The following is a 27,018-nucleotide window of genomic DNA, read 5'->3' on the forward strand; positions in this document are numbered from 1 at the left end:
TTTCAATACTGCTCTACATATATACATCCCCTTCTGAACTTTTTTCTGTTACTTATTTTTGATGATTCATTTACTTTTTCATCCCTTCCTTCTTTCTTTTGGTATCATCACTACCCCTGTCCTTCTGATTTTCCTCCTCAAATTAAGGGTCTACCTTGTAATAAATAAGTGTAGTTACACACAAATCAACCACATTGATTATGTCTTAAAATGTATGTTTCATTCCGAACATCTAGTTCATTAACTCTCCGCCAAAAGATGGGAGGTATGTTTCATCATCTGTCTTCTCAAATCATGGTACTAATCATAGTTCTTAAGCCTCCTCAAACTTCTTTTCTTTACAGTATTACAGTCATTGTATAACTGTTCTCCTAAATCTGCATCAGTTCCTACAAGTCCTCCCAGGTTCCACTGAATTCATTCCTTTCATTATTTTTTATGGCATAATAATATTCCTTTACATTCATGTGTAGTCGTGGTGGGGTAGTGAACAAGGTGTTTCAATAATTGCTATTTCCCTCCCTTACTGTACTACTAACTAGTTGCCTAGATGTTTTTTTTTTTTTTAATATAAATATTCCTTCTCTACTCGGAAGAATATTAACAATGGAACTGTAATTCTCTTTATGGATTTGTTAGCTCCAAGTCTCCACCAAGGTTAGTACTTCTAGTAAAACCCCTCAGGGCGTAGATCTATAGCTCTCTTCCCCCAGAATGTTCCTCTCTCAGTTGCCTCTTCACAACTGTATTCCTCTTAAGTACACACTTACTTGCAAGTGCCATTGGCTAATACTTTTTATATAGACAAAACAAACATTTATTTAGAAAGGTAAAGAGATCTTCCTCATATCCCAGGAAAAGCTTCAGACTTTTATGAAGGAGTTCAAGGAGCAAAGGGGAACATAATACTTCCTTGGGGTCTAGGGTACGGGAATAAAGAAAATTCAGCAGCAGAACTTTTGTCCAGACATCCCTCATGTCTGAATGACCTCATTCCTGGAGTCCTATCTCTTTTTTTTGTTGGTGATGGTTGTGAACTTTGCCTTTTTCACATAGGTAGTTATGACTTTTTATAACTTCTCTTTCTCTAGCAGTATGTATTTTCCATTCTGTCCATTCAAGAGCTAGGTTCTTCTCTTGATCTGACTTCTGAATTCACCAAATGGACTTTTAAAGGTCACCAAGAGGTAGGACCTGTCATCCTCCATCCTATGAGCTTAGTTCTCTTTATTCCCTCAAGGGACTCAATAACACTACATAATTACTTTGCATGGACTCATTTTTATAATAATTTTAAAACTCAATTATCTAGCACTTTTTATTGCATTTATAGAAGAACAGCTCCCTTCAATATATGCTGTAATTTGTCTAGGCATCACTCCAATAAATAGGTCCATGCTTTGATTTTAATTCCATGTCACAAATAAAAGTGCTCTTATATTTTTGTAAAATTGAATTTTTCCCTCTGTCTTTGATTTCTGTTGGCATATATGCCTAATAAGGTTATCCCTGAGCCAGTGGGTGTTTACAGTTTAGTGCCTTTTGAGGTATAGTTCCAAATTGTTTTCCAGGATGGCTGAACCATTTCATTGTACCAACAACAGTACATTAGTGTGCTTGTCCTCATGCATCCCCTCCTATAATTGTAATTCTTTTTTTAAAATGTCTGTGCCAATCTGATGGGTGTGAGGTGGAATCTCAGAGTTGTTTTATTGTGCATTTTCCTGATGATTGGAAAGGAGGAGGGAATTCATAAGCCTGCTGAAAAACTTGCTTTTCTTCTTTTGAGACCTGCCTGTTCAGATTCTTTGATCATCTATCCATTCAGTAATAGCCCCTGCTCTAATAAATTTATATCAATTCCTTCCATACTTTATGTACTTTGAACCAATATTTGAAGAAGAGGTCCATAGGCTCCCTCAGACTACCAAAAGGGTACATGATACAATAATGTTAAAAGTCCCTACTCTAAATCTGATTTTTCCCGGCTATTTTCTTGGTTTCCTAGAATTTTTACTATTGAATCACAGAATTTGAGAGGAATCTCAATGACTAACTAGACCAACCTATGGTGGAAGGAACATACAGTATACTGTACCCAACAAGTGATTACCCTCTGCTTGACGATTTCCAAGATGGAAGAACCCATAACCTTTCAAGGCAGCCCACGTCACTTTCAGACAAGTCTATTAAGAACTTTTACCTGACATCAAACCTAAATTGACTTCCTGGCATATTCTTCCCACTACTTCTGATTCTGCCATTTAGAGCTAAATGAAACAAATCTAACCCAGTCTTTCAAGTACTTAAGCATAGTTATTGGGTCCCCTGCCTATCGCCATCCCCCACAGTCTTATTTTCTCCAGTTCCTTCAACTGATTCTTACATGTCCTGAACTCAAGGTCCTTCAGCTTTCCATTTGCCCTCTTCTGAAGACTCTTTAACTTATGAATGGCCATCTTAAGTTGTGGTGCTCAGAACCGAATAGAATATGCCAGATAATTTTTCACAATGATAGAATACACTGGGTTTATTTCCCTGTTCCTAGAAGCTATGGGGCAGGTAGGTGACACAAAGCACCGAACCTGGCATCAAGCAGACTCATCTTCAGATACTTACTTCAGATACTTCAGCTGAGCAAGTCACTTAATCCTGTTTGCCTCAGTTCCCTCATCTGAAAAATGAGCAGGAGAAGAAAATGGCAAACCACTCCAGTATCTTTGCCAAGAAAATCCCAAATAGCGTTGCAGCCAACAAACATTTATTAATTAGCCCGTATTATGTGCTAGGCATTGTTCTATGCACTATGGATACAATGAAAGGGAAAGGAAATTCAAAGATCACATTAGCTTTGTTGGCTACCACAATACACTGCTCACAAGTTCTTGTAGTCCACTTAAATTTCTGTTTCTTTTTTCCCAGAATAACTGCTACTTTCCTCTCTTCCCCCATCCTGTATTTGTGAAGTTGATTTTTTTTGTACCCAAATGCAAGATTTTACATTTATCCCTTTTGAATTTCATCCAATTGGGTCCTGACTATCATCCAGCATTGTGTCATCTGAAATTTGATGAGCAAACTATTTTCCCTTTAATATGCTATGAATAAAAGTATTTAATATTTAATAAATATATAAAATATAAATATTAAAAATATTAAAATATAAAATAAAATAATTAAACAGACTACAGACAAGCACATATTGCTAGGGTTCTCTATTATCATGTTGACACTGAGCTTTTAACAGCAACCCATTGAGTCTGGTAATATGACTATTCCTGAATTAATCAGATTCAATTATTGTCTAATCCATATCCCTCTATCTTCTCCATAAGAATAGTATGAGACATTTTATTGAAAGCTCTGCTAAAATCTAAGTAAAATATATCAATCCATTATTTTGTAAAATTGTAAATCCTTACCTAAAAACAGTTGGAATCCTTTAGTTTCATCCCTTTCTATTATTCAGTCATGTCCAACTCTTCATGACCCCATTTGGGGTTTTCTTGGCAAAGATACTGGAGTAGTTTGTCATTTCCTTCCGTAGCTCATTTTACAGTGAGGAAAGTGAGGCAGACTGGGCTGAGTGACTTACCCAGGGTCACACAGCTAGTAAGTATCGGAGGTTGGATTTGAGTTCAAGAACATGAGTCTTCCTGACTTCAGGTCTGGGACTCTATCCACTGTGCCACTTAGATGCCTTTTATCAAACACTAAACTGCTATCCTCAATAACTTATGTGTTTATGTTACCTAATTTTCATTATCAACTTTTCTGTTGGATAAGTTTTACTACATTTATTTTGTAGAACAATTTGAGATTTGGTACTACTAAGCTGTCTTCCTTCTGAATCGTCTTTATTATTCCCCTTAAGAATTTTGACTTGTGTTTCTCTAGGTGAATTTTGCTATTTTCCCCCTAGTTCTATAAAGTAACTCTTTGGTAATTTAATCAGTATCTCAGCGAGTCTGGCATTAACTAAGATGGTGCCACCATATTTATTGTATTAGCATACCCTGACCAAGAATCCTTAGCATTTCTGTAGTTATGTAGGTGGGTCATCGTTTCTAATTCCTGGGTATTTCTTGGTAGTTAGACTCCTAAAAATATTATGCATTCATTAATTATTTTTAATTACAATTCACTATCTCTTCCTATTGGCTTTTGTGAATGGCATACATTGGGATAACTAGGTGCCACGATGGATAGAGTGCCTCATTTTGAAAGTGGATAGAAGGACTCATTTTCCTGACCTTGATTCCAGCTTCAGTCACTTACTAGCTGTGTGACCCTGGGCAAGTCACTTAACTCTTTTTACCCCAGTTACTCATCTGTAAAATGAACTGGAGAAGGAAATGGCAAACTCTACTAGAATGTTTGCCAAGAAAATCCTAAATGGGGTTACAAAGAAATGGACATGACTAAATAACAAAAGTAGCATTCAGAAAGGCAGATTATTTTTAATGGATTAATGTCCTACTACTTATTAAAGTTAATAATTGTTTCAATTAATGTTAAGTGACTAATTTCCTTGACCTAAAGCACCATGTTTTCTCCAAAAAATGATTTTATTTTCCATTTGATTATGCTTATTCCTTAAATTTCTTATTCTTATGTAATCACTTATATAGAACATTGCTAAAACTATATCACATGATAGTGGTGACAATGAATATCCTTGCTTATACCCATATCCTACTGGAAAAGCCTCTAGTGCTTCTGCTCTATATTATATTGCTAGCTCTTTCTTTTATGCAGATACAGTTTATCATATTTAGGAAGAGTGTTTATTACAATACAAGGTACTGTTTGTAATATAAGGGAATGGTTTATATTTATAGTCAAAAGCTTTTTTCTGCCTCTATTGATAAAAGCATATGAACTTTTAATTGTTTTTACGTTTATAGTTTTCCTAATGTTAAATTCCATTGTGGCTATAAGTTAGTGGGATATGATCTTTTAAATATGTTACTGTAACCTCTTTGTGATATTACTCAGTATTATTCAATTGATATTCATTAGTGATAGTGTTCTATGATTTCTTTCCTCTATTTTATCTTCCCCTGGTTTAGATGTCCAGACTATCTTTGTCCTGTAGAATATATTTATAAGGATCACTTCTTTCCATTTTCTCTCCCCAAAATTTACACAACATTGTAATTAAATTTTATTTTAATACTTGATAGATTTATAATTTCAACTAATCTGGAGTGCTTCATTTTGAAAGTTTCTTTAGGTTTGCTCATTTTCTTTTTCTGAGATTGGGTTATTTAAATTTTCTGTTCCTTATTCTGTTAATCTAGCTTTGTGTATGTCCATTTCCTTCAGTTTTCTACTTCATTGGCATATAGCTGTGCAAACTCTTTCTAATAACTTAATTCATTTCCCCTTCATCTTTTGCTAATTATATTTTTCCTTTTTTATATCAAGAGATTTTTTCTTTTTTTAATATTACATGAACTATTTTAAGGTGTTTTAGCTCCTTTTTATTTATCAATTCAATGTTTTTATTTTGCTTTGTTTACACCTGTGTTGATTTTCAAAATTTCAGTTTTTTGTGTTTGGTTGAAATTCTTATTTTTTAATTTATGACTTTTTAATTTTTTTATTTGTATAGCCAATTCACTGATTTGTAATTTTTCTCTCTTCTGGGGGAAATGAAAATATTTAGTGATATGTTTTCCTCTAAGGCTTACCTTGTTTTCATCCCCAAAAGTTTTGGCATATTGTCTCATTACTATTTTCTCTAATGAAGTTATTTATTGTCTCTATGGTTTTTTTTTTTCCTTAGCAGCACAGTTTATTTAGGATTAAATGATTTGAATCCTTCTTTCCTACAACTGAATCCTTTCTTCAAATGCCCTTCACTGGTTGTAATTTTCATTACTTTATGGTCAGTAGGAGATGTTTTCAATATTTCTACTTTTCTGTAAAACTTTTCTGAAGTTTTAAATGCCCTAATTAATATATTGTCAATTTTGATAAAAGTGTCATGACTTCTTAGACAAAAGTATATATTCTTTCTTCATTCAGTAATTATATGTATTTTTTCCTAAAATTCTATTCAGGTACTAAACATCTTTTTGTTTCTCTTTTTATTTGAATTGTCTAGATCTGTAATTAACACACTGAGATCTAGAAATAATATCGTTTTATTGCATATTTCTCCCTATCATGTGATGAAACTTTTCCTTCAAGTATCTAGATGTTATTCAGAGTACACATATTAATTATTGATATAATTTCATTATATAGGGTGCCTTTTAGCATAATTACTTACATTTCTCACACCAACTTCAGTGTTATACCCCTTGGGTGGTTGTTTCCTGATATGACTACCCTGTGCTAAACTCTGAGTTATGTAGAGAGAGATGTAACATCCAATTGTCTGAGAGAATTATCAAATGTAACATTACAGACCTGAATAAGAGACTTATTTCACTCGGTTATGTTCAGTTCTCTTAAAAGAGAACTTCCTGAGTGGAGGCTGAGAGAAATTTCTATATAGTGTAAACTTGTGAATGGCAGACCAACCCCTGGAACCATAGATATGTATAAGAAATTGACTTTCACTTCCAGAGCTTGCAACTGTAGAAACTTCTGAGAGTATTATGTTCCTCCGATGAAATCATTTTTTTTTTCTTTTCTCATTGGGCTGAGAGCTTGATTTCAGCTGACAAGCTCATTTACTCTCATGTATTCTTTGGTACATTCTAATGGGTAGATCTCCAATTTCTAATGTTGTTTTGCATAAATGGGTTTTCTCAATATTTGATTTTTTTTGTAACCACTGTTTGGTGAGCAGGAGGTAAGCAAGGGAATGTAAGTCGGGGGCTACTGACACACACACTCTTATGAACAATCAGAGAATCAGGTTCCTTCTGAACTCCTAAAATTGTATTCAAAAATAGCAACGTTTGAAGGGCAGCAAATAGATAAAATTCTAACCCAATACCCTTTTTGGAGGTAGATGGGATGCACTAGCACCAGCAGTCCTGATCTTGACTGTCCTATTCCCAAGTGAGGTTATTGTTATGGCCCTCTTTCTCCTTTCTGAAGAGGTGGATAAGGTCTTAGAATATATCTTTCCATGCCAATCTTGACCTGTACCTCTATGTATTTAGACAGGAATCCACATATTACACATATTACATCTCTTTTAAATATGTCTATTTTTATTTTATTTCTATGTGGGAGACCATCCTTATTTTAAAATTTCCTTAATATAATATATTAATATAACATTAATAATATATTAATTAATTAACATATAATAAATTCCATTTAGCCTATTATTTTAGTTCTGTAAGAATTTTTTTTTATTTCCAATGTTTATTATAAACACGTCATTGGATTCTGTTCTAATCCTTGTTTTTACGGGTTAGTTCATCCCATCCATAATTGCAATTATGATAGTTAATGGTGTATTCTCTCCCCCATCATAACTTCTTAATTTTCCCCTCATTTTCCTCCATTTTTTACAAAATAAAAGGCAATAGAGAAAGAGAAGAAATCTGATGACTGTTAGAAATCTGTCATTGAGGTAGTCTGCTCCTATTTCTCTGCCCCCTCCTTTTTTCACAAAGCCGCAGTCACAATCTTTGGTCCTTACACTTCATTACTTTCTTATTAATCACCCTTACAAATCAACTACGTGAAGCTGACATTTGTTTTGCTTGTGATTATTTCATTCCTGACTATTGTCCCTTTTATCCTCTCCCTCCCCATTTCTTGTGCTCATCTGTATCTCTGTGAATTTAATATATGTCTTCTACAAACTCTGTGTGTGTATGTGTGTGTTCTTTGTCCATTTCAAATAAGAGGGAGGCCATGAGGGTCCTATTCCTCTCCCTCCTTCCTCCATGTTTCTGTAGGCTTTGTCTCATACACCGTATAAGTTCCTCCCTCTGCTTTCTCATGTTTTCTTAGCATATTCCTTTTTTTCCTCTCTTTTCTTTCCACTCTTAAAGCCAACAAAGCAGAACAAAACCAAACCCCATCCTTGCTTTGTTTCTTATTTAACTCCTCCCTACACGACCCTTGAAAACATTAGGATTCTGAAGAATTAGTTCTCTCTTCTCAGCCATGACACTGTAATCATCATCTTTTAGCTTTCTGTAGTTACTGAAAGGTATTTACCTCGATAGGTTTGTTGTGACTCCCATTCTTACATTTCAAAGTTTATAGCCAGATCTGGTCTTTTCAATAGGAATGTTTCAAAATCTGAGCTCTCTTTTATTAAAACTTTATTTTTTTTTCCTCTGTAGGATTATACTTAACTTTGCATGGCAAATTATGCTTGCTTATAATTTTTGTCTTTTGGAAAATTATATTCCAAGATTTTCTCTCCTTTTTAGATGATGCAGAATAAACTTTAGAATCCTAACTGTGGTTCCTTTGTGCTTGGATTATTTCTGGCTCACTACCTGCATTTTTTTCCCTTTGGCTTGGAAGCTCTGGATTTTGGCTATGAACTTTCTGCATGTTTTCAGTTTGGGTTTGTTTTCAGGTAGAGGAATCAATGGATTCTATTTTTACTTTGCCTTCTGGTTCTATTACAGGATATTTCAAAAAATCTTAATTCAGATTTAAGCTACTAGAACTTCAAACTGCACTAAGACTTTAGGTATATCCTAAAGATTTGGGCATTTTTTTTTGTGATTTGTTGAAATATAGCATCCAATGTTTAGATCTTAGTTTTCAAGATTAATGATTTTCCTAAGTCAGTTGTATCTGATAGTAGATACCTTATAGTTTCTTCATTCTTTTCAACCATTTAACTTCTATTTTTTTGTTTTGCTTTGTTTTCTTATGGAGTCATTGAGGTCTGTTTGTTCCATCATGATTTTCAGGAAGTCTACTATTGGTCAAGATTTTCTACCTTTTGTTTATTTTTTCCTTTCAGACTCTCACTTCATTTATCATTTCCTTTCTTATTATTTCATTTCTTCCAACCACTCTTATTACCAGGCTATTTTGTTTTTCCTCTGAGACTCTGCTTATAGCTGTTATGGGATGACTGTTCTAAGTGTGTACCTCATTTAGGCTTAATCAAAGTTGACCTTCAAATGGAGCAAAAACAGAGGAAATCAAACAAAAAGTGAAGTTATTTCAGGTGTAAATGAAATATTCCACACCTGGGAAGCATTTCTGATGTTCGAATGACTCAATTGCATATGAAGATGGTAAAAGACAAATAAATCAATGTGTCTCCAGTACACACTTCCTCAGTACTTTAATTCCCTGACACTAGTTTTGAATAAGATTTAACAGGAATTTCAGAAATATAACTGATGATCATCGCAGATTAGGGTAGAAGTACCTTATCACTGAGGCAATCCAGTTCTGAATTGTAAATAACTGTAAAATAGAACAGCTTCTATCATATTCTGATTGTAGAATAAAATACCTCTTCTACTCCCTACTTGGTGATAAACCCTCAAAGTTAAGGTAACCAGGGAGCAGTATTAGAGAAATCCTAGGCCGGGGGGGAAACCTGTGACCTCACTGCCACATGTGGCCTTTTAGGTCCTTGGGTGCAGCCTTTTGGCTGAGTCCAAGTTTTACAGAACAAATCCTTTTATTAAGAGGATTTGTTCTGTGAAGTTTGGATTCAGTCACAGGCCTGCACTTGAGGACCTAGAGGGCCACATGTGCCCTTGAGACCTAAGGTTCCCCATTCCTGGCTTAGGCCATGGGTATCTGCCCTTTCTGAAAGAGCAAGATTGTATTCCAGTGTAAAGGGCATTGTATCCCCCCCAGCTGAAACACTGAGTTGAGCCTGAGGTAATAGAAACTACAGCTGTCCATCTAGGAATGAATATGTAGGGTCTAGTAGATCAGTCTATCCATGACAGACCTCATTCCCTGAGAGGTGCCAGCTTAGCAACTTAGCAACTTAGCAACTTCCAAATAAACCCACCCAGCTGAGATCCTGTGCTCTGTAATGAATGGCACAGACTAGCCACATCTGTCACCAACACCTCACCTGGTGGTGAACTTTATGTAGACTCTGAAGAATGAAAAGATATTGAAAGATCCTGTTCTGTGACTTGTCTTGGACCTACATGTTCACTGCACATTTGCCTCGGTGCCATTGTAATTTAAGTTTGTATCCACTATCCCTAACTCAAGCTCTGTTTTCCATTGTGGGAGTATGCTCCTATAGTTCTGGGGGGTTTTGTGTTTTGTTTTTTTGAGGGGAGGAGGGACATTCTTTATAACAATTTTTCCTTTCTATGTCATTAGAGTCTTTTCTAAGTGCCAATTGAATCTACTGGTTGATTGATAATGGGAAGCATACCAGAGGTAGCTCATGCAGTATAATGTTAGAAGTGGTCACCCCAAGAAACTGAGAACATAATTATCACTCTGGTGATTCAATCTACCAGTATGAGTATGAGTCATGGTGGCAGTGAGGGGACATGGGGGGACCCAGAGGGAATGCCATACTCTCTTCTAGGCTTTATTTCTCTGGGCTTCTCTTAACACATTGTATTTCTTCATTGCCTCTGGCATTTTCTTCTGTTTACTCATATTTTCAACCTCATTTCTTGGTTTGGGATTTTGTCCTCGGGCCAGTCCCCTTTAGCACTCTTAGATGGATTGGGTAGTCCTTTGGTCCTGTCCCATCTAAAGACTAGATGCTACTGCCCATGCCTATCCAGATGTTACGAGGACTTATCCTCTTTCTTAATCCCTGGCTTCTGTCTCAGTCTACTTGCTAGTGGCCTCTATGGGTTCTGGTCTCAACTAGACTCTATTTTCAGAATCCAGGTGCCAGTGGGATGCTGAAGATCATGCTCATCAGGCAGCACATGGTGGTCATGAGGTCTTCATAAATCCACCAAGTTGGAGGAGCTCTGACTGCCTATGGCTGGGACTTTTTATGCCTTAGTATGACCAGGAAGCTGTGTCAGAGGAGTAAGGTTAGTCAGATTCTAGGGATAACTTTGTCTCCTTTTGAGAAAATTAATCCCTGTTGAAGGTAAGGGGAAAGGAAGAAAAGTCCTGAGCCTGCTCTCTGTTGAGATGGGGGAAAAGAAACTGATTTAGGTAAATGCTGGTAAATGTTAGTGTTAGCACAACTCCTCACCCTCCTTTACCACAAATATCTAATTAGTTGCCAAATTTTATTGTTTCTGTCTCTACAACATCTTTCACATTTATCCCCTCTTTTCCTCACACATGAATCAACTTAGCCCAGGTTCTCATTACCTCTTGCCTAGACTGCTGCAATAACATCTTAATTAATTTTGTTCTAAGTCTCTCCAATCATTTCATAGGATCAGAGTTCTAGAGCTGTAAGGGACCTCAGAGGCCATCTACAACCTTAATTTATAACTGAGGAAACTGAGACATAGAGAGTTAAAGTGGCACAGTGAGGTGGCACAGTAGATAGATCACTGGACTTGGAATCAAGAAGACCCATCTTCCTGAGTTCATATCTAGCCTCAGACACTTACTAGCTGTGTGACCCTGGGCAAGTCATTTAACATTATTTGCCTCAGTTTTCTCATCTGTATAATGAGCTGGAGAAGAAAATGGCAAACCACTCCAATATCTTTGCTAAGAAAATCTCAAATGGGCACACAAAGAGTCAAACAAAACTGAAACAGCTCAACAATAGTAACAATAGTAAATGTCAGAGATGAGAGTTGAATTCAGGTCACTTGACTTTGGAGCCCATGCTGTTTCACCTGTGCTATGCTCCTGCCAAAGAGATTTTCCTAGAGAACTGATCTGGCTTTGTCATTTCCCTTTTCGACCCTTACCTCTAGGATAAAATATAAACTCTTCTGTTTGGTCTCAAACTATCATTTCTCCCTTTATTATATATTACTCCCCTTTCCAAATTCTCTGGTTCAGCTTAAATTGGCCTTTTTAATGCTCACAGCATTCAGTCTCCTGTCCATGATGCCTTTCAAGGTTTTCCCCTAGGTGCTAATCTCACACCCCTGGCAGCTAGGTGGTGCAGTAGATAGAGCACCAGGAGTCAGGAGGACTTGAGTTCAAATGTCACTTCAGACACTTGACTCTCACTAGCTGTGTGACCTTGGGCAAGTCACTTAATCCCAGTTGCCTCATCCTGGGTCATCTCCAGTCATCCTGATGAATATCTGGTCACTAGATTCAGATGGCTCTGGAGGAGGTGAGACCTGCACAGCCCTCACTCAAAAAGAAGTCAAGTTCAAGTCATGTCTTCATTTCTCTGACGGCATGGTCTTCTTTGGCAATGAAGGACGAACACACACTCCACAAAACAAGATTCCTCCGAGTTCCCCATGCCCCTTTTCTCTCCTTTTCTGATTCCTTTTGTGTGTCTCCCCACCTTACCCCCATTAGATTGTGATCTCTTTGAGAGTAGAAATTATCATTCCTTTGACCAATTATATCTCCAGCACTTAAGCAAAGTGCCCGGCCAGGTAGTAGGTACTTAATAAATGTTTATTGTATTGGAGTGATACATTTTTTTTGCATATTAATTCAATACTCTTCAGGATACATCTACCAACTTTACTCTTTTTTGGGGGGGAGGCAATCTGATTTGCCCAGAGACATACAGCTAGTAAGTGTTAGACACAGGTTTTGAACTCGAGTTGTCCTGACTCCAGGGCTGGTGCTCTATCCACTAGCTGTTTCCAAAAGTGTACTCTTACACTGGTGGGCTGGTTCCCCACTAATACATCAGATTCAAGGGATAACTCTGTTGGTCTGTCCCCCTTACATGAAGCACTGGTGTGCTTCCCATTAGCAATCAAGCGATATTTAATTAGCTCTTAGCAAAGGTAATTGCTCAGGCAACAGCAGAAATAGTAGTTATAAAGCATTCCTACCATTTATCTGGGGTATACTCTTCTGCAAATAAACAGTATCCATGAATGGAATCGATTCAGATTTAGGGTCCAGTAGGAGTAAGGCATATGTGTAAAAGTCACATGTGATTCCTGGTACTGCAAAACCCTGAATTCCTTTGTTTTTAGAGTTCGCACACTGGGTTTCCAGGAGTGGATACTTTCTTCAGCTTTATTTTTAGTTACCAGGGACCATGATCCTTGAAGCTTTCTCCCTTGGCTCTCCTTCTATCTATGTTTGTCTGGATTTTGAGTCTCTGTTACCTGGTGGAAGCAAACTCCCTCCCCACCTTTGCTGACCTGTGGTATAGGCATGGGGAACTCCTCCACAAATGCCTCCGGCTCTTTAACTTTTAAACTCACTCCTGCAGTTGTTCAGCTCTTTAAAGCCCACAGGGGAACTAACCTGCTCGTTCAACCAACTGTGTTCTCTTTTTGTTTCCTTCGGAGATGCGTTCACATGCCAAAACACAAAGTATCTTGTTTGCATTTGAAAATCTCATTATATGTGTCTGTATTCTGATTACATCAGCAGAGATGGTGAGAAACCACCTCCTCCATTTTTATGCAAGAATATTTTGTCTCCGAGGTAGAATGTAAATTTTCGAAGACAAGGACTATATTGTTTTGACTATATATATATATATGTATGTATGTATATGTATGTATGTATATGTGTATATGTATGTACGTATGTGTGTATATACATATATGCATAAATGTACATATGTATATACACATATATATATAGTAGAGTTTGATAGATATAGATAGATATCCAAGTGCCTAGTATATTTTGTAGCACATGGTAGGTGCTTAATAAATGCTTATTGATTGATTGATTTCCGTGACTGACAAATTTATCACTGTGAAGACAATCTGGTAGTGAAGGAGCTTTTCAGAAAGTAACTAGTCCTAGAAGGACAAGTATAGAGTCTGCTGTCACTCCTGTGGCAGCTTGGTAGAACGCTCCTATACTCTGCTGACCTAGCTTCCATCTTCACATCACAATGGGGCACTTCAGTGGAGGCTTAATTGCTAAGTTGACTAAAACATTTTGTACAAGGCTTATGATTTCATGGATGTGGAGAATTTCCTGGAGAGATGATTCCTTATACCAATGCAATCAGTCCCTGCCCTGAAATTGATAGCCTTAGAGAATTGTCTGAGGGCACTAAGACGTTAAGTTGCTTGCCCACAATCACACTAAAGACTTGAACCCAGGTTCCTGCCGCCAGCTTTCCATTTATTTTGCCATGGTAGATCTGTGTTGTTGAGTCATTTCAGTCGTGTCCAACTCTTTGTGACCTCTTTTTGGGGATTTCTTGGCAAAGATACTGTAGTGGGTTTGTCTTTTCCTTCTCCAGCTCATTTTACAGTTAAGGAAACTGAGGCAAAGAGAGTTAAGTGACTTACCCAGGGACACAGAGCTAGTGAATGTCTGAGGCTGAAATTGCACTCAGGAAGACTAGTGTTCCTGACTTCAGACCTGGCACTCTACCGCACCACCTAGCTGTCTCTACGGTCAGTTAGTTACACATAGATTCAGCATAAACTAGAACCACAGTGGCTCAGCAGAGATGGTGGAAGGCATTGGATACCTGACATGGCTTAACCTTAAACCTATTTTTTCATGCTAATAACAGCTTACATTTACGTACTGGTTTAAGACTTGCAAAGTGTTTTCTTCACAATAGTTCTGTAAAGTTGATATTGCAAATACTAACACCCTCATTTTGTAGAGGAGACAACTAACAAAGACAGATAAAGTCACATGCCTACAAACAGTTTAGAAGAGAGTAAGTCAAGATCTGAATACAGTTCCCCTGACTCCAAGTGCAGCATATTAGGGACCTAAGCACACATGGGCATCTTTCCCAGAGGCAGCATGGTATTCTCATCTAACCTTCTAGATCGCCCTATAAAAGACATAGCAGCAACTAGAGCCACTTTAGAATAGAGGGAATTACCTGGGGATGGGTACAAATAACTAAGAATCAGCAATATTTAGGAAAATAAAAGATGTTATGAATTTTAAAAATACATATCCAGAATGAAATACAGTCATCACCCTAGGATTAGAGGAAAAGTTTGGGAATCTCAGGTTTCCCAATACATTTATTAATTTATATTAGTAGCGAGTAACATATGGAAAGAGCTTTAAGGTTTACAAAGCACTTTTGTTGTGAAGCACTGTCCCTGTGAGGCAGGCAGTATAAGGATTTTGTCTTCATGTTGCTAACGAGCAAATCATCTCAGAAAGGTTAAGTAATTTGCCAAGGATTACATATGTAGTATCAAACTAGAACCCAGATTAGAATCTGATAATGCTAGGACTCATTCCTCTCCACCATTCTTACTCAAAACCTTATACTGCCACTTATCTTTATGAGGTACTATATAATGGTGTGCTAGGAAATGTCTAGCAACTGGCTCTCTGGGGGGAGCAGGTAGAGGAAGCATGTATACATGAATCACTTTAAAGTTTAATCTGCATCATTGACATTTTCTCATGCAGCCATTAAAGCACTTGGACCATCAACAAAACAATAAATCAAACCCTGAATTGAAGCATTTGCCAGTTTCTGAAGTGCAAATGTACTTAAGCTAGACATTTAACAATCAGCTCTGAAGTGTAAATATACTTAAGCTAGACATTTAACAATCAGCTCTTGCAAACTCGTTTGAGCTAGGTTCAGCCCACCCCTACATAAAGACCAATATTCTCTTGGACTTTTAATTAAAATTTAACTGAAAGATATTGCTATTTGTTCATATGTATTATAGAAATATAGACAAATTTTGCTATCTTTAATGGTAAGTGAGGATCTAGGTAGCTAACTTCGCATGAGCTCTGTTGAGCCTAGTAGATTTTCATATTTAGAATTTTCTACATACAAAGCAAGAGGCATATAAAGATTCAGTAAAAAAATTGAACTGGAATATTGTTGGCTCTTACTAGAAGAGGTAGAATGAGTGCGTATTTGAATAAACTGAGAGAACAAGATGTCCTTTCCCAGGAACTGGTGAAGGGATCTTAGAAGAGATCACATTTATATAGCCAAGGAGACAAGATTTGAATTGAGACAGAGAATAGGAATTTCCTTAATTGTGTTTGTCTTATCTTGAAGGACGATTTGCTCAGGTAATACATGAAACTTATCTTTCATTCTCCATCTTAAAGCAAGAAATGTCTGATGGAGAGTTTTCCTTTTTTTCCTGAAAATGGAAAACAAAAAGTAGCTCCTTTCTGTGGACAGTGACATTGGGGATTATAGTAGTAACAACTCATAGCACAGTTGCACACATATACCTACGTATACCTACCTGTGTACATACATATATGTGTGTTTGTGTGTGTGTACGATCATCCTTTCACATCACAATTTTCCCCATTGCAGTTTCAATATATCATGGGTCGTCATAAGAAATTAAATGGGAATTTTAGGGGATTTTTGCAGAAGCTACAGACAACACCCATAAGCCAGCAGACGACTCAGAAAAAGTTTAAAAACTCAGAAATGCATAAAATATATGTATAGTATTATATAATATCAACATATTTTGTCTTAATACCATAATAATTCAGACTTCTTCTCTGGTATGAAGGGAGAGCCAAAAAATTTTACACAAGTTTTCCAGATTGCAGGGGCGCCATGCCCTTAATCCCAGCAATATGGAAGGGATAACTGCATATGTGTGCATATACATGTATATGTGTGCATATCTACACATATATAATATAACATATATAATAATATAGAGTGTGTGTATATCTATACATATTTCTATATATATATGTATATACATGCATTTATTTTTAAGTATGGTTACTGTTTTGGAAAAATTCTTCTAGTTAACTGCAACTGACTTAGAAATAGACAGGCTGTTGTCCTTTGGGGAGAAGGCAAAGTATCAGTAGATAATGCCCTTCCTTATGCCAGTTGAGTAACAGAAGAAACTGCTGGGATGGCATTCAGGAGTGAGCCTGTTCTCACAGGCCAAATTCTTGCACATTGCCAAATGCACAAGTGTTTGTCATTTCTACACATTCCTTAAAGCTTTTTGTTCTGAAGAACCTATTCCTGTGGGACTAGAGAAGCCAGACCATTGCTCATGAGAATTGAGTGCCCTTCTTCTTCTGTCTTTCCACCAATGGGGGAATATGAGCTGACTGAGAATCAAGGAAATAAAGATCGAATTTTGGCCTGATGTAAAGTAAGAAATTGACTTTTTTTTTAACTGAGGTAAATGGAAATCATATCATTGTAGTCTACTACACACTAGGTGGACAGGTAGGTGGTGCCGTGCATAGATTTGCCTACCCTGGAGTCAGGAAGACCTGAGTTCAAATCCAGCCTCAGACACTTACTGGCTGTGTGATCCTGGGCAAGTCACTTAATCCTGTTTGCTTCAGTTTCCTCATCTGCAAAATGAGCTGGAGAAGGAAATGGCAAACTGCTCCAGTATCTTTGCCAAGAAAACCCCAAATGGGGTGGGTTACAAAGTGTCAGATATAGTTGAACAACAACAATGTAGCAGGATGGAAAGATAAGTTGGGTCCAGTTTGTTAAGGGCTTTAAAAGCCACACAGAGATTTGTATTTCACCTACAAAGCAATGGGGATCTATTGGAACTCACTGAAGGTGGAGGAGGTGATATAGTCAGACCTGAAATGAAGGAAAATCCCGCCTCCCTGCCAGTTGTGTGGAGCATTGGCATAAAAAGAGGCTTAAGGTATCAAGACCAATTAAGAAACCATTGCAATAGTTCAGGTAAGAGGTGAACAGGTCTTGAATAAAGGTGGTGGCTGTGTGAGTGGAGGGAAAACAGGAGGCACATAAGTAAGATTTGGCAACTAACTGGATATGTGGAAGGGTGGAAATTGAAGTGAAAACCTGGGTTACTAACCTTGGAGCCTGGAAAAATGCCCTTGACAGAAAAAAAGAAATTCTGAAGAGGGTTGAGTTAGGGAGTGGAGTGATATTGAGTTCTGTTTTGGACATGTTGACTTTGAGGTATCTTTGGTATATACAATTTTAAATCTCTAATAATCAGTCAGTGATGTAGGACTAGAGCTCAGGAGACAGATTAGGGTAGATATAGAAATATCTTAATCTTATTTGTGCAGAGAGAATAATTAAACCTTGGGTAGCTGATAAGGTCACCAAGACAGATAATGTAGAAAGAGAAAAGAAAGCTGGGGGCAGAGCCCAACAACTCTGCCACAGTTAGTGGGGAATGATAAAGATAAAAGACCAGAGAAAGAGACAGAGAAGGAGCTTTTAGCCAGAGAATGAGGACACAATAGCATATCAAAAATACAGAGAAGAGAGAATGTTCATAGTGATCAACAATGCCAAATGCTGCAAAGAAGTCAATTGATAATTTAATAGACATCTTAGAGAAGTGCCTTGGGGCAAAGAGATTTAAAGTAACTTGCCCATAGTGATATAGCTAATCCATGCCAAGGATAGGATTTAAACCCTGACATGAAAGCCATGACTCTATCCACTGCACCACACTGCCTCTTAATGGAAATTAAGTCTGGACATTTGACAGTGGCAATGTCCAATCAGTTTATGCTCTTACTAAATAAGATCTTAAAAGCCAAGCCAGAGAGTGCATTCATTGTTTCCATGATGCTTACTCAACGACAAGTCATTTCCTTCATTCTGAATACTGTGTTTTAAGGCCCAGTTTCCATCTGATTTTTGATCTGTTTCATTAGACACTTAGCCAATATCATCATTTATCAAGTGCCAAGTTTCCTTTAAACACTTTGAACTTAGGACTCTATCCATCTATTTCATGGATGCAGTTTGTGACTAACCAGTGTACTTCCACCAGGCCAGATGGTTCAGGGGATGCTCCTTTAAGTAACATGATAAAGTTCAAAGCCTTTTTAAAAGAAGTCTTTTGCAAAATGTCTAAGTTTTCTTGGAGGGATGGGTGGTCCTACAAAAAAGGAATCATGTGACCATCATCAATGTTGGACAATAGCTACTTACAATAACAGGCATTTTAATAAACAGAGACTAAATGGTGCTTTTTAGAGGCAGCTTGATTCTGTGGACAAAGGGACTGCCTTTGTATTCAGAAAAACCTGGGTTCAAATACTGCATCTGGTGCGTGCAAGCGTGTGACCTTAATCTCTCAGTATCCCAGGCAACTCTATAAATCTGTAAATTGTGAAGTTGTTGCTAATTTACAATAGTGGACAGAACTTTAGTGGAGAGTTGACTACACCACTGAAATCAGTTGGGTCCCCAATACATACTTCAAAAAAGAGAAAGCACTGAGAAAGAATTTACCCATCAGGTATTTGGCACAAAGAATACTTCACTATCCCCTAAAAGATCCAGTCTTTACACCAAGAATTCCATAAAGGCTAATAAGTAGACTTTGCTCTGAGATTCTTTCCATCTGACATAAAAAGGATCAATTCAGCAAAAATAAACAAAAACATTAATAAGTGTAAATGTGACCACTGAGTGGTATATTGTATTATTATTTGTCTATATTTAAATTATGTAATTAGATATTATATAGATACCTATATTATACATATGCATTTTCATGTATTGTATATACATATACACATATATAAACTTTATATATACGTATCTAAATATACGTACATATATGTGTATGCATGTTTGTATATGTGTGTAGATTTACATACATACGTGTGTATGTGCACATATACATGTGTTTATATATGTATGTATATCTCTCTTTCTATATGTGTATATATACATACACACACACACACACATATATATATATATAAAACCTTTCCAGCACGCAAATTGAAAGTAAGATGCTCAATCTACAATAAAAACATTTTTGAAAGTATTTGAAAAATAGCAAGAGGTAGAGAAGGGCCATTTCATTTACTAAAAAAATGGAGGTGGAATTCTAAGAACTGAAAGATTACGGTTACACCATAAATACCATTTGGATATGTAATTTTCAAATTTCTGTGCATGTTTGCATGTACATGTGCTGTGTGCCATTTTCCAATCAGACTGGAAATACCTCGATGAACTGGGGGTATGCATTCTATTTCTTTGTGCCTACCAAGACACTTAACATTTATTTGTTAAAGCAATGAATTTTTCTATTAATTAGTTGGGGTGTTTATTTTAGGCATTGCCTATATGTCCATAGCTGTATAGTATCTAGATTAGAGACACATAGATAGATTTGAAGGAGTCTGTGAATTGGAATAGGAAAAAAAATTCATCTTTTTTTCACTAACCTCTAACTGAAGTTTAGCATTTCCTTAAATTCTGAAAATAGGCAACAAACCAAAGTGCTCTGTAACATTGACCACACTATCAAAGGAGCCTATGCCACAAAAAAGGTTAAAAACCCCAGAGCAGGCATGATAGATGATATTGGTTAGATGGCTAATAAAGCAGAACCCCAGAGCACGCGTTCTTAACCTTTTTTGTGCCATGGAATTTTTTAGCATTTTGGTAAAGCTTATGGACCCTTTCTCAGAATAATGCTTTTTAAGCACATAAAATAAAATGCGTAGGATTACAAGAGAAGCCAATTATATAGACAAGTTACCACTTTTTAAAAAAGTTCACATACCCCAAATTAAGTAGCACCCTGCAGCTAGACCACAAAACTTTAAAAGTTTAATTCCAAGAAATCACTAAATATTAATTATATGTAAGATACACAAGGATTCTGGTTATTCTGGTTCTATATCTCCAACCACACATTTTTCAACTCATTCAGGTGATGATTATATGCAAGTAGTCCTATAAGAAGCTTGCATAGTGGAGGCATAGTCATTGCTAAATAAAAATATCTCACCACCTACATAGATCTTGACAATATAGGTCAGGGTTCTGCAGGTACTTAAATATGCATTGATTGCCTGAAAAGTGCCTCTGGTTCCAATTTCTTCTCATCTTTCTAGAATTCCAATTCTATCCCATTCAGAAGCTGAAATAGCTTTCACTCCTCCACCTCTTCTTAAATTGTACAGAGTGAGCATCTTTCTTTCAGGACGCATCCTTAAAAAGAAAAGTTTATTTTTCATTTATATATCTATATATATTTTCAAAGAATCCTATTTCTTCTCTTTTTTTTCTTTTTTTGCTTCTGCAATAAGATGCTCCTGCAGAGAGAGTGCTAGAACAGTGTATAGCGATTTCTCTTGATAACGAGAGCTTTCCCGTTTCTGTAGAGTTTTCATTTGCCAGTGAGCTGCTGCTGCCGTGAGCCTGATTGATATATGACTGCAATGGCACTTTTCCATTTGACATTCTCTCCCTCCCTTGCTCTCTCTCTCTCTCTCTCTCTCTCTCTCTCTCTCTCTCTCTCTCTTTCTGTCTCTCTCTTTCTCTCTCCATCCCCCACCCCCACCCTCCCCCCCAACCCACCCCCCCCCCCCGCCTGGCTTAAACAACAGCCCTAACTTTTGTGTGTTGCAAATATAAAAGGAAAGCCATGTGACAGAGGGACAGAAGAACAAAAGGATTTCGAAGTAACAGGACCTCTTTCTAGCTCTCGAAACGAGCCCTGCATTTTCCCCAAGGTAAGCAGGAAAACAAGAGCTTACAACTTTCATAGCAAGTTACTTATTTCCAAACTGAGCATTTCATCTTCTTAAATAAACACATGGTCTTTAAATGCCATTTAAATTCGCATTCCTTTAATTTGTATTCATTTGAAGCACTTCAGTATTTGATTTTTCTTAAATTACAGTGCCTTTGAAGTCTGTGACAGATCAAGGGAAGACACACGAAGTGTTCCTTAACTCGAAAAAGCAAGCACAGTTTTTATTTTGTGGGTTTAAAGATATTTCACTTGAAAGCTGCCTATATTTTAATATGTAATTTTGTAATGGTTCTTACCATGTGATCAGTTGAAAGGGGTATAGAAGGCACCACTCCTCCAGTATTAATTCATAGGCATCTTCTGCACTGCCTTTGTCCCATTACAATGGGGGCACTATTAATGCAGGACCCAAGTCCTGCTAGTTTAAGAGAGCTGTTTACTTTTATTGCTACTTATGTATGCGGCTGATCTCTTGCCAGTCATCTGCTGGAGTGCTTAGAATAATTTCAAACAATAGGCAATATTTATTTCTAGCTTTGTGTGTCATGCTTTGTAGGAGCACTAGGAATCTGTGCATTTACTGATTCTGATTTGGGATACTTTGCTGGGAAGGGCACAGCGCTCCTTAGAGTTGGGTATGGATTACTGTATTGTTCCAACTGCATAAAAACACCCAGGAAATTCCCAGTGCTAGTCTTGGCTACATCCCTGAGCGTTGGTTATATTTAGTAGTCAGCTTTACCCCTGAGGGGTGACAATTAGCACAAGGGGGAGGTCCAAGGAGTAGCTAAGCAAGGATGCTCAGACCCCGCAACAGGGTGAGAAATGCTAAGAGAAAACTCCAAAACACTTTCTTGGGAATATGAGAGTTGTCTTTTTTTTTTTTTTTTTCAGTTTCCTGAAATCATTGTTTTCTGGTCAAAAAGTTCTCTCTTTAAATGGGATTCTCACTGTAGGAAGCATGAGTGTAACCCTTTTCTTGTTTGGGTTAAAAGAAGTGTTTGACTGTGAACAGAATGTTAATGTGTCAGAGTACAGCGGAACTAGAGCTCATTGTAGTGGGTAAAGTGCAATAAAACAATTTAAAAAAATAGGTCCCTATGTTACTAAAATTCAGGTAAGTGAAAGACAGTCACTCAGCAAGGGTGGAATTTAGGACAGTCTATCCTTCATAATTAGAATGATTAGTTAAATTGTTTATTTATGTTTTCACTTATAACCCTACACTCTTTGAATGGCAACTAGCGATGAATTGTTCCAGTGGATGTGTATGGAATACCAGGTGCATTTACAAATCTGTAACTACTCAAAGTGTGCACAATAAATGGGGGTCATTAAACTGAAGTGCATGTGATATAGAGCTTCTGTAGAGGCTATTGAAACCAACTTGTAAATACAAAATGATTGAGTTAACCCCTATCTTATATGTTAAAATGATCTCCAACATCAGATGTACATAACCTAGAAAGGAGGCTAAATGTGTCTTTTAGAGAGATGCTTACTCCTTGTCTTTTAAAAATATAGGCTTATTGGGAAATTTTCAATTTCTCTAATAATCTGAACAAATGTTAAAATACATATCTGACTTTTGATGCAAGTACTTTGGGACATTGGGGATAGATAGATTGGGGAAGATAGACAATATTATAGAATTACCATAAAAGAAGTCATGAATTTCATTGCCTTAAGACTGCACGGTGATTCTTAACCAAAAACAAGCAAACAAAATCATTATTGGCTATGACATTTAACTAGCTCTGACTATTTTTGTGAAGCCATCATCCAGGTCAGTTTTACATGATTTGCTCACATACATTAATGGTCAGTACAGGTAAAGGGCACAGGCAGAGGCTTCAATCCATGAGTATGTGGTGTGTAATATATTCAGGGATGGCAACACGCCTGTTTAACTCTCATTTGTAATTCAAGTTTAAAAGTCACTGCCAAGAGCCCATAAGGCAATTTTCAATAATACTTAACAGTTTCCAACTCATTCAGTCAGTTGATCTGAAAAATGGGATGGCTTTCACTGAGTGTATTCATTGTATTTTGCTGAATGTTTTCACCAAGGGTATTTCCAGAAGTTTAGATGCTTGTAACTGTCTTAAAACATTACAGCTCTATTTTCCCTTCTATAATAGCACCAGTTAGATTTCTACTCAATGAAAGGAGATGACCCTTGGAAATGGATGATTGAATAATACCTTGTCTATAATGATGTCATAGTCCTCTGCATATAGAGATTCCCTAATCCCTCTCACCTAGTAGCTCTCTTCCTTCTTACCTGTAGTGCTGTGATTCCTTCCCTTCTGACACCTATCATTTGATGCTAGGATATTCATCATTTTCACAACTAATCTAGCCTAGCCCAGAGTTTTTCAGAAAGGTTGAAAGAAGTCTGGGAGAATACCAACTTGTCCTTTTTCTCTTCCCGCCCTGACCCTGCCACATCCCCACCCTTCATTCCCCCCTACCCCCACCAAGATCTTGAAAACAACCACACTCTTTCTCTATCTGGGATGGATATGAGTGAGTCACCTTCTCTGGGACTGACATCAGTGGCACTAGATGAATCATTCAACTAGAATCATTCATGGAGAGAGATGCAGTTACTATCTCCCACCACCAGTCCCACCCCCAAGGTCAAAACATATGACCTCTGGGCCTGGCCTGAATTCAAAAGGTCCCTGGGAATTGGAAGTTGGAGGTTGTTCCCAAAACTCAGGTCTCCCTCAGAGCCACACACAGTGCTACTTTCAAATCAGCTCATCTCATCTCGTGTTCTCTGTAACTGATTAGGTCATCTGTAAGCATCCCAAAACACAGAATCACCGTGGTCCACTGAACTGGTGTTTATCAGGAGATAATCAGTTTCAGTGAGGTTAAAATGCTTGTAACTTCCCAAGGGGACCTAACTCATAACAATTCCTAGACCAGACCTAGCTGTTAGCCAGCTGCACCCCCCCCCATTCCTCCCCATGGCAGTGGGCTTGCATCATTTCCCTAAAACTAACTGCCTACATTGGGGGGTAGAGGAGGGTCAGTACATATAAGGAAAAGGGGAAATAGGGATGTAGGGGGGGTGCTTACTGTTGACAATCCTAGACATGATCAGCTGTTATTTCCTTTTTATGTATGACAGTGTGGAACATATTAAAATTTCTCTAGGATGGTATGTTTGGAATTCCTCTGATGCCCCACCTCACCAAGTTACCCAAACAATAAAAGCAAGGTTGTAAGCCTTTGAACAGATGGCAGGCTATATATTCACCCCTCTTTCTTTTACATAATCTAATTGTAAAAAGAATCTGGGTACCCTTGGCACTGCCATGTCTCTGACCTTTCTACATAAGTCTTTCTTCTGGAATCTCCTCCTTTTCTCCATGTAATCCTGGCATCTCTGTCTGTCTGTCTCTGTCTCACTGTTTGTCTGTCTGTTTCTCTCCCCTATCTTTGTTTCTTTATATGCGCCTCTGTCTCAGCCTCTTGTCTGTCTGTTAATCTCTGTCTGTCTCACTGTTTGTCTGTCTCTGAACTCCCCCTGTCTTTGTCTGTTTCTGTCTGTCTGTCTCTGTCTATTTGTCTCACTCTGTCTGGCTCTGCCTCTCTATATTTGTCTGTTTCTGTCTGTCTTTCTGTCATTTTTGTCACTGTGTCCCTCTCTGTCTGCTCCTGCCTGTGCAAATATGTAAAGTTACTGCTTTTCTTTACTTCTTTCCTTTCCTATTCCACTATTCCTTCAACTGGGCCCCTTCTATCATGAATCCTCTCTTTACTCAACTTGTTTTTCTTTTTTTAATTATGAACTTGACATACATCAACAAACATGAGCATTTTCTTATACAAAGAACAGGAAAAGAGGACTGTGTGTGATGCAAAACTCTATCTTTTTTAAAAGCGTATATTAAATTTAACATAATAACTCCAACACTGCCTTGTTTATGTCCCTTTCCTTCTGCCCTCTTCATAGTTTTTTTTAATGCTTCATTAATGTTCATGTCTTTCTTTCTTTTTTGGAGGGGAGGGGGGCAGGGAATAGCAGTCACTACTTCAATCTTCCTGTCGCTTCTCCCTCAACACGGTCCAAAAACCCTCACTTGTAACAAATAAGAATATTGAAGCAAAAACAAAGACGTATCTTGGGTTCCCACTTATTTTCAAAATGGCTTAGGGGCAGTTCATTCTGAGGAAGGTCACTAACAAAATTTTTCTATCTCTGTATTATTCCATGCATGTCATCTTGGATAATACAGTTTGGAGGCTCTTAAAAATCTAAGCTTGAACCCCTTTCTGATCATGAGAAGCAGTGTGCCTCTGCTGTCCATTAGGACAGGCAAATTGGAGTTAATACTGAGACCCTGGACTGGTCAAAGACAGCCGTAACAATGCAAATGCTGAACACATCTCTGTCCAAGTGCTGAGGTGGGAGTTGGGTGGGAAGGAAGGGGTGTTTTTCATTAAATATATTTTTATTGATCTCCTTTGTTCTTTTATACCACTAGAATTTCTCCCAGTATCCCTGGTCCTCTCCACTCTCAGGGAGTCATATCACATAAATAATATTTTTTTTAATGAGAGAAATATCATCAAAATTGATCGATGCATTGAAAGAGTCAGAAAACATATGTAATGTACCACATCCATGGATCTCCCACTTGTGCAAAGGAGTGAGATGGGGCTGTTTTCTCATTTTTCTTCTTTGTGGTTATGCGTGTTCTTTATAATTTTGTAACATTCACAGTTGATGCGGTGGGTGTTAACAGAGTTAAATTTGTAGAAATAGTAGTTTTCTTTATTTTTAGGGAAAGTTTGAAGGAACAGAAACAGATAAGATCCAGGATTAGAGACTTAGTACTCTAAGAATTTTCTATTCCAAACTCTTCATTTTACAGGTGGAGAAACCGAGGCCCCAGGAGGTTAATTAATTTGCTTAATGTCCCTGCAGTAATAAGTCACAGGGCTAGTCTTCCAGTCTAGGTCCTCTGACCACAAATCTCCTGTTCTTTCCACTGAACCAAAATGGCTCTGCCCATTTCCTCATCTTTACCCTTACGATTCACCCTGTAAAGATAGATATAGATGGCTCTTATTCTAGTCAGCAAACTGGATTGTCATCATTAAGTGAATTTGGTGAAGGGTAAGTTAGCATGAAGCAAGCTGAAAGTCCATGGAACCTTGAAAATGGAGACTGTGCTTGTTTTATAACAAAGCAACTGTTTAGTTTATAAGATGCAAATGGAAAGAATTGGACATCTCAATTAGATTTTCCCATTTAAGAGTCTCACACAGCCCACTGTGCTGCATTCATAAATGGTATAGCTAATATCCTCAGAATGGAAATGGAATCTTTGGGGCCGTTACCCCTTCCTTTTCTTTTCCTGGGGGTCTCCATACTCTTTACTGAATTAGCTAAAGTCCATTAAAAAACCCAAAAGGAGAAAATTTAACACAGTTGAATTAAAAATGAGCTCTTTCCTTCCAGCTCTACCAGGAAAAAAACAACACCCTCCTCCTTTGCCACTTCTTGGGTTTTAATATGAATTATTCCATACAAATCCCTAGAGGTTCTATTTAAAGACTC

The 27,018-nt window shown here is 37.4% G+C and overlaps 1 protein-coding gene across 1 annotated transcript in view; it reads left to right on the top strand.

The window, feature by feature from the left end:
* The first annotated feature begins 21,270 nt into the window (after positions 1–21,270).
* Positions 21,271–27,018, top strand: part of NDP (norrin cystine knot growth factor NDP) — a 57,822-nt gene continuing 52,074 nt past the window's right edge. Inside the window, exon 1 of the mRNA XM_072615119.1 lies at positions 21,271–21,414. The gene's annotated coding sequence lies outside the window, so the exon portion shown is untranslated. The remainder of the gene's footprint in view (positions 21,415–27,018) is intronic.

Source organism: Notamacropus eugenii, chromosome 5 (assembly GCF_028372415.1).
Source record: "Notamacropus eugenii isolate mMacEug1 chromosome 5, mMacEug1.pri_v2, whole genome shotgun sequence".
In the NCBI taxonomy this organism is placed as follows: Eukaryota; Metazoa; Chordata; class Mammalia; order Diprotodontia; family Macropodidae; genus Notamacropus; species Notamacropus eugenii.